The following is a 19,538-nucleotide window of genomic DNA, read 5'->3' as shown; positions in this document are numbered from 1 at the left end:
AAAGGCTAAATAGGACCGGAACGCCCCTTCATATGCCTTCCTCGTCCTGGGTGCTAAACTCTCTCCCACGAGGTTACGAAGTTCGGGGCACCGAGAGACCAGAGAGCTTCGGGAAAGGGGGCCGGCTCCGGGTCCGCTGTGGGAAGAAAACCCCAGAAAGCCTGCATACGAAAACGAGACAGTGCATCAGCTGCCTGGTTCATTACCCCTGGGACATGTCTAGCTTTGAACAACACATTCAATTGCATACACAGTAAAACTATTTCTTTTAGTAATCTCAAAATCCATTTGCATCGTGCTGCCTGGCTATTGATACACTCGACCACGGTCATATTGTCAGACCAGAATACCACAGAGTGATCCTTGAACCCTTCGGGCCAAGTTCTCAGGGCCACTAAAATGGGGAAAAGTTCCAGGAAAGCAATGTTACTTGTCAATCCACTGTCATGCCACCATGTCGGCCACTTTTGTGCGGACCATCTTGTGCCAAAGATGGCACCAAAACCTATGCTCCCTGCCGAATCCGTCCACAGCCCCAGCTCCTCAGAGGACACGGCCGGTTTGTTCCAGACGACTCGACCATTGAAATCCGCCAGGAATGCCAACCAAATGCGCATGTCCTGGCGGACCTCAGCCGAGAGCCTCGTGCGATGATGGCCTTCCTTCAGGCCGACCATGGCTTGAGCAATCGAACGAGAAAAGGGGCGGGCCATTGGTATAACCCTCAGGGCAAAATTCAACTGGCCCACTAGCTGCTGTAACTGATGTAGTTTGACCTTGGATCCATTTATACCCATTTGCAGGGATGTCTTGAACTTTAACACTTTTTCGGCTGGTAAACGAAAACAACCTTCATCGGAGTCCAACTCGATCCCCAGAAACTCGAGGCAAGTGGACGGCCCCACAGTCTTACCTGGTGCCAATGGCACGCCAAACTGATTCATCAGGACACAAAATTGTGCCAAAGCCTGCCCACATTCCGGATCCCCGGCTGCCCCCAGGAACAAAAAATCATCAAGGTAATGCATCACATTTCGGAAACCCGTCTTCCTTGTGAAGACCCATTGTAGAAAACTACAGAATTTTTCGAAATAGGCACAAGATATAGAGCACCCCATCGGCATACACCTATCCATGTAATAATGACCCTGAAACATGAAACCTAGGAGACGCTGATCGTCTGGATGTACCGGGAGCAACCGGAACGCTGACTCGATATCAGATTTTGCCATCAGCGCCCCGGGCCCCAGGCGATTCAAAATGGCTACGGCCTCATCGAAGGATGCGTACCGCACCGAACACACTTCCGGGTCTATCGCTTCGTTTACGGAAAGACCACGTGGGGCTGATAAATTATGTATCAGCCGAAACTCACCCGGGTCCTTCTTTGGGACCACACCTAGAGGGGAACAAACAAAGTTAGGAACCGGTGGTACACTAAACGGACCGGCGACTCGACCTCGAGTCACCTCTTTCCTGATCTTATCCTGTACCACGGTCGTATGCTGGAAGACCGATAGCTGATTTTTACATTTCGCTGCACCTTGAAAGTCCCCACTGGGATGCGGAAACCATAAGAAAACCCGTTCCGCAACACCCCAGCAGAAGTACGATCCGGGTATTCACTGAGCCAAGGAATCATCGCCAAGGTATCAATCGGGGTAGGTAAAGGCGCCCCTCGGACTATATTAGACCTGTTTGGCGCCTCCTCTACCCCCGTTATCACCCGTTTTGGCTCTACACGTGGACTCAGGATGGGATGATTGCCCACACCCACTACATTCGTGCCTAAATTTGCACGATCCCTGGGGCCTGGTACATTTACCCCTGTTGAAGTTCCAACAAACCCCCCTTTTTCCTGTATTTCCGGCAGGCCTCGAGTAATTGTCGGTACCTGCACCTGATCGAAAGGGCGTCCCCGCATACTGACGGTAGGATTCGCCAACGTTACTCCCCACCAATGGCACTTTCAACATACCAGTCTCCTTCATTTTATCCCAAGACACAGAATCATAACAATCCCAAGTTAAGCTTTTATCATGTTCTTTAGCCTTTCTAAACAGACTATCATAGCAGAACCAATGATTACCCTCATGTGATACCGAGTACCCCATGATTCGAGACTGATAAATCGGCAATTCGTGCAGCAGATCGGGCCTTCGTTCCCCCAAGATCGATGTAAAGACCCCCCACGCTTTGCCCCAATTGCCAATATTTTCGTTCACCTTAAAGGCGGCCATTTTTGCGCGCCAAACACTCGGATGCATGAGATCCTTCTGGCCCTTAACATGCTCCATTTCATAATGATCAGTAAGCAACGAGAAAATGTTTACATATTCTCCCGCCCATATCTTCTCCTTAATAGCCAAGGGAACATGCTGACCCACCCTTTCCCTACGAGAAGGTGCTGACTCATCCCTTGCAATCGGCAATGGCCGCTTACCTGAACCGGACGGCGTCTCTGCGACCGAACCTGTCCCCTGTGGCTTCTCTACTACCGCAGCCGGTGTGGATACCTTCGCTGCTTCCCGTGACTCACGCAGTTGCTTCATCAGCACCTGCGCGTCGACAGCCGTGGCGCCCTCACTATCTTTACCCAACCACGCTGCTAGTTGTGCTGCCAGCTCAGGCGGCATATCGTCCCCGGACACAGGGGTGACCACAACGGGAATCGGATTCCCTCCCTCCGGCACGGGAGTGGGTGCCTCTAGCGGGGCACTAGGGCCCGGGATGTCTTCCACAGCTCTCCCTCTCCTGGGCCTCTTGTTTTTCCCTCCCGGGGCTGCTCCCGCCAAAGGACGTTTCGGTCCCCCTTCCTCGTTTTCATCCATTCGCCTCTTTAACTCAGTCATCTCTTTCATAAGAACGCGCAGCATCTGGTCAGTAGTCATGCGCTTTCCCGCCTTCTTCGGCATTCTCCAACAGAGTATCTGGAAAACAAACAAGAAAGATTACAACGCTCAAAATTGGCTCTTCGTTCCGTCTCGAGCTCACGTGCAGCGAGGAGGTGCAGCTTCAGAGCACAGGAACAAGAGGATGCCTTCGGATCTTGCTTCTCCTTTTATCCGTCTTCAGGGCGGGCGTAAACCTGCCCCTGCCTGCCCCTAGGGCGTGGCCAGCCGCGTCAGTGTCTAGGCCAACCCACTCTAGGGCGGGAAAAGGCGCGCCCCGGCTACGCCGCTTCGGGCATACCAGCCGAGACTCGCCTCCCGCCCAAGATGGCTTCCCGGGGGGATCGTGGTACTCTGCCATACGTTCGGGGGGACCGAGTGGTCGCCCCTTTCCAAAAGAGGTGGCATGGTCAGGTCTTTGGCACATCCTATTCAGCGTTTGCGAGGGTAGCGTTGGTGTGGGTGAGAGCGGGAGTCCCCTTTCAGGCCATGAACCATGTGGTAGACCCTGAAGGTCGGTATGTGGCGGTAGAGGGGAGGTTGTACGGCCGTGATGTGGTTTTATGCAGTGTGTACGCTCCCAACACGGATCAGGCTCGCTTCTTTGAAGGGTTGTCTGGTTCGTTGGCCCATTTTCTGGCCGGTCCCATAATACTGGGGGGGGGGACTTTAATTTTACTACGGATGTATTGTTGGATAGATCACACCCGCCACTAGCGGATTCCCCGGTGCGCAGGCTGGCTACACATAGGAAGGATTAGCAGGAGAAGTGGGGCCTTATTGATGTGTGGCGAGAGCAACACCCTGAGTCTAGGGACTATTCATTTTTTTTTGGCACTACACGCTCTACATGTGTGGATAGATTCTGTATTGTGCAGTGGTCTGTTGGCCGCCATGATAACATGTACGAAGTATTTAGCTAGGACCATCTCCGATCATAATCCCCTGTTGGTATCTGTTCAATGGCAGCGAGTGAGATCGGCGGTCCCCACGTGGAGGTTGAGGCCTGACACCCTGGAGGACCTGGTGTTCAGCGAGACTGTCCGCCAGGGCGTTGAGCGTTATTTTGGCGAGAATGAGGGTACAGGTCAGTGGAATGTGATGCTATGAAGTTGGTGGTGAGGGGCCTCTGCATGGGGAGATTTTCGAATGAGAGAACCACAGTCCTGGCTGATTTGGAGAAAGCAGAAGGTGCATTGAGGGACTTAGAACGGCAAAGACCTGAACGTCCGGAATTGCAGGCCAGGCTACAGGAAGCGAGGGAGTTGGTTGCGACAGAAACGGAACGATTGCGGTGTTATGATTATAAGTTGTATATCACTAAGGTGTATGCGGAAAGGGACAAGGTGGGGACGCTGCTGGCGAAACTAGCTAACCCAGAACCTAGAGGGGGCCCAATCATGAGTATAAGGGGGGTGAGGTGGTTTGCTCGTAGTCCGAAATTCAGTCGTGCTTCTTGAATTATTACTCAGCTTTATATGAAAGTCAGTTGGAGGCCGACGCCTGTGAGATTGAGACTTACTCGGCGGGCGTTCAGCTCCCGGCGCTAGATGAAGGTAGTGCGAAGGAATTGGGAGGCGCCATTACGATATCGGAGATTAGGGTGGCCATTAAACAGATGGCTAGGAACAAGACGCCGGGGGTTGATGGCCTGCCGATTGAATTCTATGCCAAATTTATTGATATCTTGCCGCTCAAACTGCTAGAAGTATACTCCGAGGCTCTGGAGAGGGGATGCCTGCCCCAATCAATGAGGGAGGCGCTGGTGGTACCACTGCTGAAACCTGGCAGAGAGGCCACAGATGTCACATCATATAGACCGCTGTCCATGCTGACGGTGGACTATAAAATCCTAAGTCGTGTCCTGGCCACTAGATTGTTGCCGCACATGACGACTCTCATACATATGGACCAGGCGGAATCATTCCCACTAGAAACACCTCCATTAAAATTCGCCGTTTGGAACGAGTGTTAGAGAGCCAACTGGAACCAGAGCAAAAACCAGCGGTGCTGACAGTTGACATCGAGAAAGCCTTCGATTGTCTAGAGTGGGTGTACCTTGATAGAGTACTAGAGAAATTTGGCTTGGGAGAGAAATTTGGACGCTGGACGAGCGTTCTCTACTCTTCTGCGACAGCTAGGGTGAGACTGGGATCTGTGATATCCTCCGAATATCCGGTGTGTAGAGGGACGAGGCAGGGATGCTCGCTGTCTCCTTTACTATTCGCGTTAGCGATGGAGCCGCTGGCGGCCCAGGCGCGGACGGGGGTGATGTACAATTGGATTGGCAATGGTGGTGGGCTTCGCCACATATCATTGTATGCCGACGATTTGTTGCTGTACTTAGAGGATACGTGAGTGGCGCTGGAAGGCGCAGTTGCAATGTTAACAGGTTTTGGGACTTTGTCGGGCCTTAAGGTAAATTGGAACGAAACATGTGTATTTCCTCTGCGGAAGGATGTGCCTTACCCGCCACTAACAATAGATGTTGTGTGGGAAGGTACCTGCTTTACTTATTTAGGGGTCCGCATATATCACGAGGCTCTAGATATGCTAGATGGTAATGTGGGACGTTGCATTAGGGCATTGAGGGGCTGCATGACTTTCTGGGCGTCTCTTCCACTCTCTGTGGAGGGCCGGATGGCACTGCTAAAAATGGTGGCTTTGCCCAGGCTGCTCTACTACTTTCCCACTTTGCCGGTGTGGATCCCCCAACGGTTATTCAAAGACCTAAGGACGATGATAATTGACTTTCTCTGGGGCCATGGGAGGCGTAGGGTGGCATTGAACACACTGATGAGACCTAAGCTTGACGGGGGGATGGCGGTCCTTGACTTTGAGTTGTACTACCTGGCGGCACAGTTACAGGTGCTAACCCAACACATTGCTATAGAGTTCAGGGGACCGGATCAGGACAGAGGGACAGGCATTCCCAGATATATCTTATCGTATATAGTCATGCAACAGAAACTAGGGTTGAGAGGCTTGACTGTGGAGGAGAGGACGCTGCGGCTATGTTGGCATCGGAGTTTAAAGAGAGCGAAAGCAGCGCGCCCATATGCACCGGAAATTCCTCTGGGGATGCTGACGGCGCTTCCGCATGGGGAAGACTGGTCTCCTTTATTGGAGTGGGAGGACTTGGGCCTTCAGATGGTGGGAGAGCTGTATATCAATGGGGTTTTGGTCCCTTTCAGAATGCTTCAGGAGCAGTTTGGACTATCTGATGGGAGTTACCTGTTGCATGCGGCGGTAGTGGCAGCGATGCAGAAACACTGGAGAGGGGGATTAGCGGAGCCTGACACGACTATGGCCTGTCAGTATGTGGTGATGGCCGCTGTTACGATTAAAGCGGTTACTTGCCTCCACTCCAGAATGTTGCAGGAGGGGCTGGAGCCACTTACGGCCCTGAAAGAGAAATGGGAAGACAGTATAGGGAAAACCACACCGGACACGGTTTGGGGCCAGATTCTGAAAAGAACGTGGAAGAGGTGCAGAAATGCCCGCTTTCAACAGGTACACTTTTTTATTCTCCACAGGGCCTATTTGACCCCGGGGAAGCTAAGGAGGTTTTTCCGGGTGCAGGATGCGGCATGCCCGAGATGTTTGGTGCCGGAGGTAGAGCTGGACCATTTACTCTGGGGATGCCCGAAACTGGGGACGTATTGGATGGAGGTATGGGAGCTTTTCAATGTAGTTACGGATCGTCAAGTGGAGTATGACATGGCGACATGTCTGCTGCTCTGGTTTCCCCACACGGCCAAAACGAAAATCACGAGTAAATTCATTGACCTCGGGCTTATATTGGCCCAGAGGGAGATCACCTGGCACTGGAAGTCAAAGGAAGGCCCGTCAATCAGGAGGTGGATGAATGAGCTCCAGAAATGGGCAAAGTGTGAGGGTGTGATTAGGCTACGGCAGGCCACTCGGACTGCGAATGAGAAGGGCTTGGAAATGGCGAGGGCCTGGGAGGCAATAGTGCAGGCCTTAAAGGACTACTTGACGGAGGAGGAAGTCTGAGCATTGAGCCGGGCAGGGAATTCCATGGGACGTGTCGGAATAGATAGGTAGACCCCTTAGTTAGCAAACTCTGGAGTTAGGAGGTGATTATTGCCCACATCAGCAGCAGTTGGGGAGGGGGGGTCGGAGGGAGGGTTGGCGGGGATCCGATGCAGGAAGTGGAGGGACACCAACAGCCGAGGGTCTGGGTTATAGATCAAGAGAATATGCCCGTGGACCGGGCTCTGGTTGACACACAGATTGGCACACGACGGACGTTTAAGAGTCCTGACACCGGGAGATGATGGAGTGTGACTACAAGGTGTGGATCGTGTTACTGGTGGTATGGCTCACCATAGGTGAACTGCTTAATTCGGATGGGGGTACGAGGGAGGGGGTTTGTTTTGGAGTTACAAGAAAAGCAGATACCAAATTGTGTCGTTGACTGGATACCTCTATGAGGTGGCTTCCTGAACATCATGTAAGGACTGGACACGTACGCCGCCCGGCCTCCGGGATGTGGGCTGAATAGCTGTGTGAAATTTTGTTTTGGGATTGTGTCTTTTGATGCTCAGGGGCGGGAAGGTCGCTTGTTTGATGTTTTGATTGTATATTTGCAATAAAAACATATTTAAAAAAAGAAACGAGCCCTCACTTTCTCTTAGTGTTGTTTAAAGTTTCAAAGTATCGCTTTTTCAAATTTTACAAAGGTAAATGCAAAAATATGGAGCAGTTTGCAGATGGCTCCCCTTTTCACTATTGGGGCAACTGTGTCATAATCATGATTTTCACATTAAAGTATGATAAATGTATCCTAATTTAACAATACAAAAAGGGTCCTTCCCGAAATGATTAGCATTCATCTGCATTGCCTAGTCATTGTGTGTAGAAAAACTTTGCAAAATTAAACCTATGCTGAAATAACTTAACGCAATGGAAGTAATGATGCAAATATACAGGTAGAGTGAAATGTACTTTGAGGGTGTCAGAAAACACTAACCTTGCACTCTGAAGGTAAACAGAGAAACATTTTTATTCAGCTGTGAAATGATTTATTTCTTCTCAACAGTGTGAAGGGTAAACATTAATTGTATCTCTGTATAACCAATTATATGTGTTCTTAAAATGAAGCTAGTATTCCTGACACTAAACCATCACAAGCGATGATGATCACCTTTATATGTTAATCAACATTTCTTCCCGGTTTTGTAACTATGCCCTCTCTGATGAAGGGATACTTAGGGGTCTATTTAAATGGCGGGTAACTCGCCACCGCCCGTCTGGCAGTGGCTATCCACCCGCCATTTTCCACCGTCCGCCTACCGTTTCCCACATGTCAAATTACTATGGCGGTGAGGACTTCAGCGGATGGAAAGACCGTCCGCCGTTTTTCCGCCGGTCAGACAGGTGACCGGGTGGGAAAGGGCTTCAATGTAGTGGTAAGACACCACCATCCATATTAGGATGGGCGGGGGTGCAAGGCTTTCTATAGCTGAGACCCCGCCATGGAAATACAGGTGGAGTTTACTTTTGGGTACCCATTGCCGGCCCCCAGGGGTTGGGGAGGTTGAGGGTGCACTTGGGGGGTACCCAATGAACCCTCCTCCATTTGTATGCGCAATGGGGCAGGCACCGCATGGTTCCTACCACGTTGTGCATGCAAATGCACGCAATGCATATATTGCATTGTGGCGGGGGCTGCTTACAGCAATATATGCGGGATGCCACCGTGGGGATGGCATCCTGATTTCCATGGTGTGACCGCCGCACCTATGGCGGTCGGTCCCGTTTCCCAGTATGGTGACAGGCAGACTTTTGTAATAGGCCCCTTGGTTACTTGCACAATCGAAAAGTAATTAACAATCATTAATAAGAAATGTTTTCCTTTTGTTAGCATGTATTTATCAATTGCTAAAAACTCAGTATACCTTATACATATTTTAGCGCACTTCATATGTAGCTCTTTTACTTAACTGATAGACATTTGACATAGATGCAGATAGTCCACTCTCAAACTGTAATATTCTGTCATCATTCACAGGTTATGCACAGTACAGCTTTTGGTTTACAGGGTGAGGAGATCATTGTAGGAGACCAAAGGGTTTGAAAGGTCACTAGGGGTTTGGAGCCCCACAAAATCTGGCAAAAGAGAATATGCCGGGAAAACGAAAAATATGACAATTATGCACATCAGGAGCTTTATTATACTTTGTGCTCCCGGGGCACAATGGGTGTGTGCACCTGCTTTGTGCCCCAATATGGCACAATAGTATTACAGAAGGGGCCCAGACAATTGCGTGGCTCATACTGTAATGCTGATAGCTCTGGTGCACATGTAACCCCTGACCTATCACGAAAGGGTTATACAAACTTTTAAAAAAGCGCTCATACAGTGCCACATCATAGTATGAAATCTGTACAGTAAGTATTGAGTTCAAATGGAAATACACTGTATAGCAGATGCAGAAATGTTGTTTTCTTCTGTACATTCCTCCGGTTCACTGACACAACATTGATGCCAAAATTATTGATGCAAAAAAAATCGATAAAAACATATGGAGTACAAAAATATTGACTCCCTATGCGTAAACAGGTAAGTACAAAAATATCCACAACAAAATATCGATGTAAAATATATAGTTGTACAAAATATTGATTTATATATATAAAAAATAAAAGAATGGAAGACTAAATTTATTAAATAATAATATTATTTTTAACAAAATAAATTACATATAATATACGTTTTAGGAAAATATAGCAAATACATTTAATTAAAAAAAGTTAAACACACAAACATAATTATTAATATATATATATTTACTTTAAAAGAATATAAAAGAATTAATAAACTATTCATTTAAATTTATGTTATAATGTTATAATTGTTTTAAAAATTACAAATATATATATATATATATATATATATATACAAATAACAAAAATAAAATTAAAAAAACAATTCTATTATAAATTAAAACATTAAACTATTTAAAAATATTTAAAAATAAATTTCTCAATACCCTCAATGCAACAGTAGGGAAAGTGTTGGATAGCGGTAGGGTAACAATTAATATTCGCACTCCAATAAGTGCAACAGTCGGGAGAGTGTTGGATAGCGGAGGGGTAAAAATTACTTTTCCCACTCCAATGAGTTCAGCAGTAGAGGGATTGAAAAAAATCACTATGGCCATTCCAATGGGTGTAACAGTAGGGAAAGTGCTGGATAGTGGAGGGGTTAAAATTACTATTTCCACTACAGTGAGTAGGGAAAGTGTTGGATAGCAAAGGGGTAAAAATGACTCTTCCGACTCCAGTCAGTGCAACAGTAGTGAAAATGTTTGAGAGCGAAAGGGTCAAATTTACTATTCCAACTTCAAAGAGTGTAACAGTAGGGAAAGTGTTGGATAGCAGAGGCGTAAAAATTACTATTCCCACTCCAATAAGTGCAACAGTAGGGAGAGTGTTGGATAGCGGAGGGGTAAAAATTACTTTTCCCACTCCAATGAGTTCAGCAGTAGAGGGATTGAAAAAAATCACTATGGCCATTCCAATGGGTGTAACAGTAGGGAAAGTGCTGGATAGTGGAGGGGTTAAAATTACTATTTCCACTACAGTGAGTAGGGAAAGTGTTGGATAGCAAAGGGGTAAAAATGACTCTTCCGACTCCAGTCAGTGCAACAGTAGTGAAAATGTTTGATAAAATGTACTATTTTCACTCCACTCAGTTAAAAAATAAAAAAAATATTTCAAAATAAATAAATACATGTTTAAATATATAAATATGTTAACATTTTAAATACAAATGTATTTAATATTAAAAAGAAAAAAAACATTATAATGTTATTTACATATGACAAATACCTACAAATATTATTATATAAAATAAAATAAAAAATAAACTTTAAACAAATTAGTATTTTTAACTAGAAAATATTTACAAACAAAACATCAATTATTACATACATTATTATGTTCTTTCATAATTAACATAATTAATTACCAAATAAAGACATATTGTTAGCTTTTTTAAAAGTAATACAAATTAATTAACTTTCCATACTTGAACTCTATAATCCCAACAACACACATTTAAAAGTAAACTGTAAAAACATTGTTACACAATTAAAACGTATTTTTAAAAAAACTATTACTATAAAACAACTTATTATAAAGTGAGTAAAATGTATGTAATACGCACAATGTACCCATTTAAAAATAAAAACCACACACAAAAAAATAAACAATTACCCAAATAAATATCAATTATTGAATTAATATTAATTAACAACGAATTATTATTAATAAACACAAATTAGGGGGGAGGAGCCAAGCTCGACATCGTGATGGCCGCACGGTAGCTCGGCTCCGCCGGCCTCCCAGCCCAAACTCATTTATCCTGCCGCCCATCCTGCCCAAAAACGATAAAATTTTGTAGATGAAGGTCTGCTGATACTTACCACCCGTCCTGGTGGCTCGGGCGTCCAGTGGGTCGGCAGCGGCATCCTCCCAAGAAGTGCGGCCTCCGTGGCTTGGAGACCGGGGCCTTGCCTTCAGCGAGTAGCCGGCGAGACGGTGTCGGCGGCGGCCTCGGGTGGAGGGTTGAGGCCGGCCGGAGAAGGCCGTTGTGCGAAATAGCCGGAGGCAACTGAACGCGCCTGGGACTACCGTCCCGTGATCCAGAGGTGAGGTGCAGCAAGTTGTGTATGGGGGACGCAGTGTTGGTGGCTCCCCCCTTCGTTGCCTTGCCCGGCCATTCCGAATTTCATCGCCCGGTGGCGGAGAGTGGCTCCAGCGGAGCGGTGGCACCGGTGGGTCCCCCTCTTTTGGTGGTCCTCATTCCTGCATCGAGATTGCTGTTTGGAGGCTTAAGGGAGATCCCGCGGGGGCCCTTCCTGTGAGCTCGCCCCAGGAGTTGGTTCCGTAAAGACGGCGCTGTACTCGCAAAATGGCGGCTGATGCCGTTTGCTGTGGACCGCCCCAGGAAGCCGATGCCGTACCTCAGTACTGTGCTGGGGCCTGCACTGGGGAGCGTGAACCCACGATTGGCGACGTCCTATGAGCGCTGAAGATTTGGCAAGTGACCTTGGCCCTGGATTCTTGTGTGCAAGACAATGTGGTACCCGCCATTGCTTCCGGGCCGTCCCTCAGAGGTGCGGATGGGCCCGAGGTGGTAGCTGTTTGTTTCCGGCATTTTGGTGGGGGTAGCGCTGCCTTGGTTTGCATGCGGGAAGATTTGCTGGGGATCATTGCCACTGATGTACATGACTGCCGTAAACAGCTTTTGCATTACCGTAGGCGGAGGAGATCTCATGGGTTGCTTCCATTGGCCGTTCGGCGGCTGCTCTACTGCCATTTCCCACCGGTTTGTTCTATGCCCGCTACTTCGACATACATCGTGGCGATAGCTAAGAAAGGACTGGGGTGAACCCGGTTTTTAATCCGGAGGACTGCTGTTCGGTGTACGGAGTTATGGACTGCCCCAAATTGAGATAATTTGTCGAATCCTTACTATGTATGGCTACCTGAAAATTTGCCAGTTTCGTTTTGGGCTGCATTAATTGTTTGTATGGGGGGGGGTGGGGGCCGTGCGCCTTGTTACATGGTATCCTCCCCCCTGGTTTTCTCTTCTTTCCCTTTTTATCTGTTTTCTTTCTTTTTCTCTATATTATCTCATTCTATATTTCGGGTTCATAATTAGGGCGACAGGCACGCTGCTGGGAGGGGTAGGCCATAGCCTTCTGCAGGGGTGCAGGGTGGGGCAGGTGGATTGGGGTCTATTACATAGTTACTTGTTTCTATGGCTCTTTTGTGTCCTTTTCTTGGGTTTCCATGACTGTGCGTGATTCCCGCGAGGTGAGTGCCTGGGGGGGGGGAGGTTTGGGTACCCCGATACAATATGGTACCTTCAGGTTTCTGCTTATCCTGACTTAGCTGCCCCGCCCCAAAGAACGTTTGCTGTCTGGATTGTTGATCGGCAATATCGCCGTGGGGTGGGTACAGTAACGTGATGTCCCCTTTTCCTCTTTTCTACTATTTTCATTTTCTTTTACTCTCCGGGTTGGGCTGTATAATGATTGTAATTCTATCTGTCTCGCTGATAATTTGATTATCATGTGAGTGTTGTTTTGCTTGTCTTTGGGCACAGGAGGTTGCGGGTGGACACTGACCGAAGAAGAATTGCAAGGGCATCTATGGCTTGAACGCTTTGAACTATTCTGATAAAGATTTATGGATTCCCTATTATAATGTTGTTGATTCTGTTCCCAGACATGTGCACCAGGACGCTTATTATACAACCGATCCTTTATTCTTTAACATAAAAATTAACCTTCTGTGATCCTGTACCGGGGGGTTACACTCAGTTAGCATTAAGGACTCGCAGCATTGTGTAATATTGCGTAACCACTCCGTATTTTTATTGACATTGGATCTCTCCAGTTTGTTCTGTGGCCGGCCTCTGGGTTGTAGGCCCGTATTTGTATGCAACCAATTACATAAATAAAGGTTTTCAAAAATGTAAAAAAAATAAAAAAAATAAACACAAATTACTTTATAACCTATACCACTATGAACCCCACATCAAACACCTAATTCTAAACACAATTTAAATATTTAATTTTCAATTCATTCATTAATATCAATTAACAACAAATTATTAATTTATCAGAAATAAATTACTTCCCACCCTTTACACTTATAAACCCCACAACCCACATCTACAATTAATTACACAATTCCTATAATTATTTCTCAATAAAATAATCAATACCAATTAAAAACGAATTATTAATTAATGAAAAATAAATAACTCCCTTCCCTTTACCCCTATAAACCCCAAAATGTGCATCTAAAAGTAATTATACAATTACTATATTTAATTAATTATTAATTAACAACCAATTGTTAATTAATTTATAATACATTACTTTACACAAATAACTATAAAATCTCCAATAAATATATATTAATAAATACAAAATAATCCTTAATGTAATATAAATAAATTACTTCACACCCTATTCTCTTATGAACCTACAACCTGCTACGGAACCAAAAATGCTAAATTAAAAAAAAATTAATATCTACTAAAAATGTAACATATATATTACAAAATATAAACATTTGTTATACAAAAACATACATCACATACATTTAAAATATATACTTAGATAAATAACACTAATTAAACAATCGATATGTTAAATAACAATATGTTTTCAAACAATATTAAACACTTCTATATTTGTGAAATCGATATTTCTTACCTTAAATTGTTATTCTTGTCCACAGTATTCTTGCTGTCGATATTTCTCACTCACAATTTTTAGTACTCAATATTTCTGTAAGTCGACATTCAAAACTCAATATTTTATCTGCACACCCATTCCATCCTGACAAAAAAAATGTCTACGAACAGCAGGCAAGTGTTTTATTACTGTAAAACCTTTTCAAGGCTGTGACAATAATCCTACGGGAGTGGACAGGACACAGGCCCTTAGGAGAATCTAAATGAAATTGATAATTAGATTATGAGCAGTAAATCAGGGCCTCAATATAGACAGAGTTGTGTTTCTTACTGACTAACAACTTTTTATGACACACAGGTATATTGTTTACAACTTTCGGTCCCTATAATTCAGTCACATTTTTTTCTTTCATCAATTGGACTGGAAACAACTACATATCGTAAGGAATGCCTTGATTACTTACCGGTAATCTTCATTCCTCCGAGTATAGTCTTCCTCGCCACATGACTTACAAAGTGAGCTTCAGCTCCACACCAGAACTCTCCAAAGCAAAAAGTTAGCCTCCCATGCCTCCCATCCCTTCCCAAGACGGCCGACCCATTACCACCTGACCTCTATAAGAGGCGGGCCGGCCCAACCCATCAGCCTGAAACCACCAAGCACAAACATGAAGCCGATAGCCAGACAGGGAGGGAGGGATGGGAACTCATGTGGCGAGGAAGACTATACTCGGAGTAATGAAGATTACCGGTAAGTAATCGGGGCATTACCTCCTCGCGAGTCTTCCTCGCCACATGACTTACAAAGTGAGCACATACCAAAGCCAAGCGGCTTCATGGAAACTCACAAGAAAACGACTCACCAAGTGAGGCAGCAGACATGAAGGGGATGCCCAAGAAAGAGGGCACACCCCAACAGACCAGAACGAGTGGAAGGACCACCCCGGAGAGAGGCAACCACGAGTAGGAGTACCAACCCGGGACCGAAGACACCGGGAAGGCCGAAAAACAAAACCGGACTCCAGAGACACCAAGAGTCGCCAGGAAAACCGCCCCAACCGAAGGAAGGCAGAGAAAGGCACAGGAACGAACCACACGGAGCCAAAAAAAAAAAAACAACAGCAACCAGGGCCAGAACAGAATGAGCAGGCCCGAACAACACACCAGGGCCGCCCAACAGGCAGCACAAAGTGAGAGGGGAGCAAAAGTCCAAGAGAGGAACCGAACGAACAGAGGACAACCCAACCACAGTGACCCAACAAAAAATCAACAGCGGAAAGAGGCAACCAGTACGTCTAAGACAGCAATACCGCAAGGGCGACCACAACCTGCGAGAGAGCCGAACCAGAAAAACTGGGAAGCGGCACCAGAGCCATAAAAGGGTGCCGAAAAGAAACAGAAGGGGAACAACCCCCTCCACACAAAGGACCCCCGGAAGGGACTGCGACACAAAGGAGAGAACCCAGGCAGGCACCAGGGAAAACGAACCCAGGAAGGAGCCGGAAAAGACACCGAAGAGACCCGGAGGAAAACCAACCGGGCAAAAGCGAAAAACTGAAAACCCACAGGTCCGCCCATGGCCAGAAGGGAGAAGAAGAGGCAGAAAGTAGCCAACCGGCCAGGTACGGGAACACCCTGCACAGTGACCAAGCAACCGGCCCAGGAAGAAACACCAAAAGGGAGCGAGCCGCCGAAGAGAGCACCCAGGCGGGCAAACAGACAGCCAGTCCACAACCAGGCCCAGCCCGGCGAGACAAAGAAGAACCGACAGGCATAGGAGAGCGGCAGCAACACACCAAAGGTGTGAAGAACAGAAGGGCAGGGTGAAGACGGGCCAGAGCCATGACAAAAACACCCAGGGAGCCACCAGAGCCAACAGGACCCGGGACCCCAAAACCAGGGGAAAGAAACGAGGACACACCCACACCGGAAGCACAGGGCCCCGCCAGGAAATCCCATAGCACCGCCGGAAACAAAAACAGCCAGCAGGCAAAGGGACCCCAGGAAGCGCAAAGCCGGGAGCCCAAACGAGAAGGCCGAAGAGCCAAAACCCGGAGATCCAAAGGAAGCAGGCAGGGCCAAACGGACCCAGGAGACTCCCGAACCAGGCACAAAAGAGGCCCGACCCACAAACCACCGAAGGTGAGGCGATGAGAACATGAGCACCCAGGGTCAGAAAGGCCGCAGCCAAAAACGACCCATGCAAGGACAGCACCAAAGCGCCCAAGACAAAAAAGGGGCGAACCCCGCACACACCCCGGAGCACGAGGCAGGGGACAAACCCACCACAGGGACCAACAACCCCCAGCAAGGCAGGGGAAAAAAAAACCAGAGAAGCCAAGGAACAGCAAATTAGAAGCCAGATGGGAAAAACAACCACAGGGAAATCCACCGACCCAGCACAGACCGGGAACCCAAGCATGGCCAGAGGAAGGCACCACCAACACACGGGCAGGAGGAACCCAGCACCTCCAGGAGACAGAGCGGGAAGAGTCGGGGAAAAAAGAAACAAGGAAGGGCCAGAGGTACCGAGACCAACAGGAAGGGGAGGATCCGCAAAGGACAGACAGGGGCGAGAAAAACACCACCAGCCCACAAGACCCAAACCACGACCAGAGGAAGGCCCCACCAAGGTAGACAACCCCAACCGGAAACCCACGAACAGGACCCTGAGAGAAAGTAACAGCGAAAACGCCAAAAGCGACCCTGCAACAAAGAGGCAGGCGCCAAAACCCTAGACCGACCAGGCAGGCACCACTAAAAAGGAAGCAGAGCCACCAAAGGGCCAAAGCCCTAATGGCACCGAAAGCCCGGAAGAGAAGGATCGCAACAAAGACCCGACCCCCAGGGGGCACGGAGACAGCAGGAAGCCGACAGGAAAAAAACGCAAGAGCCGCCCGCCGAGACAGGGGGGAGTGGCAAAGCTGCGGACCCCGACAAGACAAGGAGAGCCCACCCGGAGCAGAAACAGTCAGCAAGAAAACACTGACGCAGCCCAGAGACGGACGGACAGACCCCAACAGCAGGAAGCCCACAACAGACAAGCCGTAGCCCACAGCCCCCAGAGGACGGACAACAAGGAACCAACCGGGACCGACCCCACACAAAAACAGCGGGGACAGGAGTCCACAGGACAAAAAGGACAACAGGCCCAAAGTCCGGAAGGCAATACAGCAAATCACGAAGCAGAGGCCCCACAACCCAATGCCACAGGCGCCGAATAACAAGCAATCCATAAATGCACCACATAAGGATAAACATAGAACAACGGCAGGGACAGAACCCCGGCCCGAGAACGGCGGGTACCACACAAGGCACGAGAGACACCACTGAGCCAAAGCACCATGGACCCAAGGTGAACCAAGGAACCCTGCGAAAAGGCAGAGCCAAGGGGAGACGCCAAACAGGAATCAGCGTGTCATCCCAGCGCAGGGACCAAGCAAATCCTCACAGCATAGTTCCAATATCAGGAAACGCACCGCCGAAGGGAGCACTGAGGAAACACGGAACGCGCAAAGAAAATAAGTGCCAACCACTGGCAAACTGGCAACCCCAGAGCCCCCAGGAGGCAGCCGAAGCGAACACGCCCCAAGAGCACCCGCCAAGTATGCGAACCACACACGAGGAAGAGGGCGTAAGGGGAGCCTGGCAAAGGAGCAGGTGAAATCACCATCCGAAAATCAAACACCGGGGGACATGGCACAGCACAAGCGGCACCTGAACCCAGCCCCGCGCAAAAGCAAAGCGCTGAAAAACAGATGAACAGCGCAACCAAAACCCAAAGGGACACATTACAATGACGCCAGAAGGAAGAAAGGTAGAGAGAACCCACCAGGAGCAGAGCCCGTGACTACGAGGCCGAATATAGGCCCCGTCAGTGGAAGCAGGAGACCATTGAGCCACCAGCACAAAGCCCCAACAGAAAGCGAGAAGCACCCCCCAAAGGAGCCCCCGCAGGCAGAAAAAGAAGAGCGAACAAACACCGGGAAGGCCCAATGCCGCGCCACGAACAGTGAGACAGCAGGAGCAGCAAACAACCAACTAGAGGAAGAGCAGCCACCACAACCGCCAGGACACAGCGCCACATCCAGGCAAATAACCAGGGAACCAACGCAACCAAAGGAGGAAGCAGAGGACCCACCCTGACAGAGCACCCACAAAGCGGAGCACTAGCCACAGGAAGATGCAAGGCGGTCACCCAACCAGGACCCCAGGAGAAGTGCCACATCCAACAAAGGAAACCGCAAGGCACACACACACCACACGTAGCAACGGAGCTCAGAAAAAATAAAACTACTTATATGGAACGCATCACAAATAAGCATGACATCCTTGCGCAGGGGCCATGCTAATACTCTATGCATCGTCCCAACATTAGCATAAGTACTGCCGAAGCGAGCACAGCAGAGCGCAAACCAGGATGAGGCCCCAGGACCAACCCTCGGCAACTCCAGGAGACACCGACAAAAAAACGAGAGACAGGAACCCCAACCCGCTGGACACAGGGAACGAAGTGGCGAGCCAGACACCACATGGGGGCCGGGAAGGAAGACACACACCAGACACAGAAGAGAACCAGCAAAGCAGCGCAGCCGCACATAACCACGGAGGAGGCCACGCCCCACGGAGGCAGAGCCAGAAAACGCGAGGACAAGCGGCACCCCGCCCCCTAGAAGCCCGGACTCCAGCATGGGAAACGGGAAGAAGCGAGCCGCACCGGCCGGGCAACCGCCCAGACACAAGAGCAGCACTGAAGCCGTCCGCCAGCCCCAACGGAGCGAGAGCGCAGAGGAGCAAACACAAAACGGTGAGTGCACCAGGGGCCCGCAAGTGCAACGGGGGCGCAGCCGTGAAATGCTGGAAAAAACCGCTGGGCAACCAACCCCGTCAACAGCCTACAGGGGCCAAGAGGAAACAACGGGGAGCCGCATAAAATAGAAGTAGAATCCTACAGTGGCGGAGGACAGTGCGCGGAGCAGCCTGAACACCAGGCTTGATCCCAAGGCAGAGTGGGCAGCAGGAATGCCAGAGGGACAGACAGCTCCGTAGGACAGCAGCCGCAGCCAACAAAAATGTGACAAGGCATGCCCGTCCAAAACATGAATCACCTGGAACGCAACACAAATGTGCGCAAAATCCAGAATATGTGCCGCCGAAGTGAGCACAAAACATTAAAAAAAACTGCAAGGGAACACAGACATGTAAGACTGAGCTCCGGCCAGTCTGAAACCCAGACCAAAGCAGTACCGTAACAGTGAGCCAGAACATGGCCACAAACGGAGACAAAGCGAGGCGCGTGATAAATGGGAGCAGAACAACAGAGCCCCAGACCACACCACCCGCCCCCCCCTACTGACCCTTGGCCCGCTAAGGCAGAGCCTAACCAGCCCCAAAGAGACCGG

At 48.6% G+C, this 19,538-nt stretch overlaps 2 non-coding genes across 2 annotated transcripts; both read right to left on the bottom strand.

Moving 5' to 3' along the window:
• Nucleotides 1-17,523: 17,523 nt before the first annotated feature.
• Nucleotides 17,524-17,628, bottom strand: LOC147679710 (U6 spliceosomal RNA). The gene has a single exon (XR_015301196.1). It is a non-coding gene; the product is annotated as a U6 spliceosomal RNA (small nuclear RNA).
• Nucleotides 17,629-18,431: 803 nt separating this feature from the next.
• On the bottom strand, nt 18,432-18,538 carry LOC147679709 (U6 spliceosomal RNA). Its single transcript, XR_015302341.1, has one exon. It is a non-coding gene; the product is annotated as a U6 spliceosomal RNA (small nuclear RNA).
• Between the last annotated feature and the right edge of the window lie 1,000 nt (nt 18,539-19,538).

The sequence above is a fragment of the Lissotriton vulgaris genome, chromosome 11 (assembly GCF_964263255.1).
Source record: "Lissotriton vulgaris chromosome 11, aLisVul1.2, whole genome shotgun sequence".
In the NCBI taxonomy this organism is placed as follows: domain Eukaryota; kingdom Metazoa; phylum Chordata; class Amphibia; order Caudata; family Salamandridae; genus Lissotriton; species Lissotriton vulgaris.
This window is presented reverse-complemented; position numbering and strand designations above follow the sequence as displayed.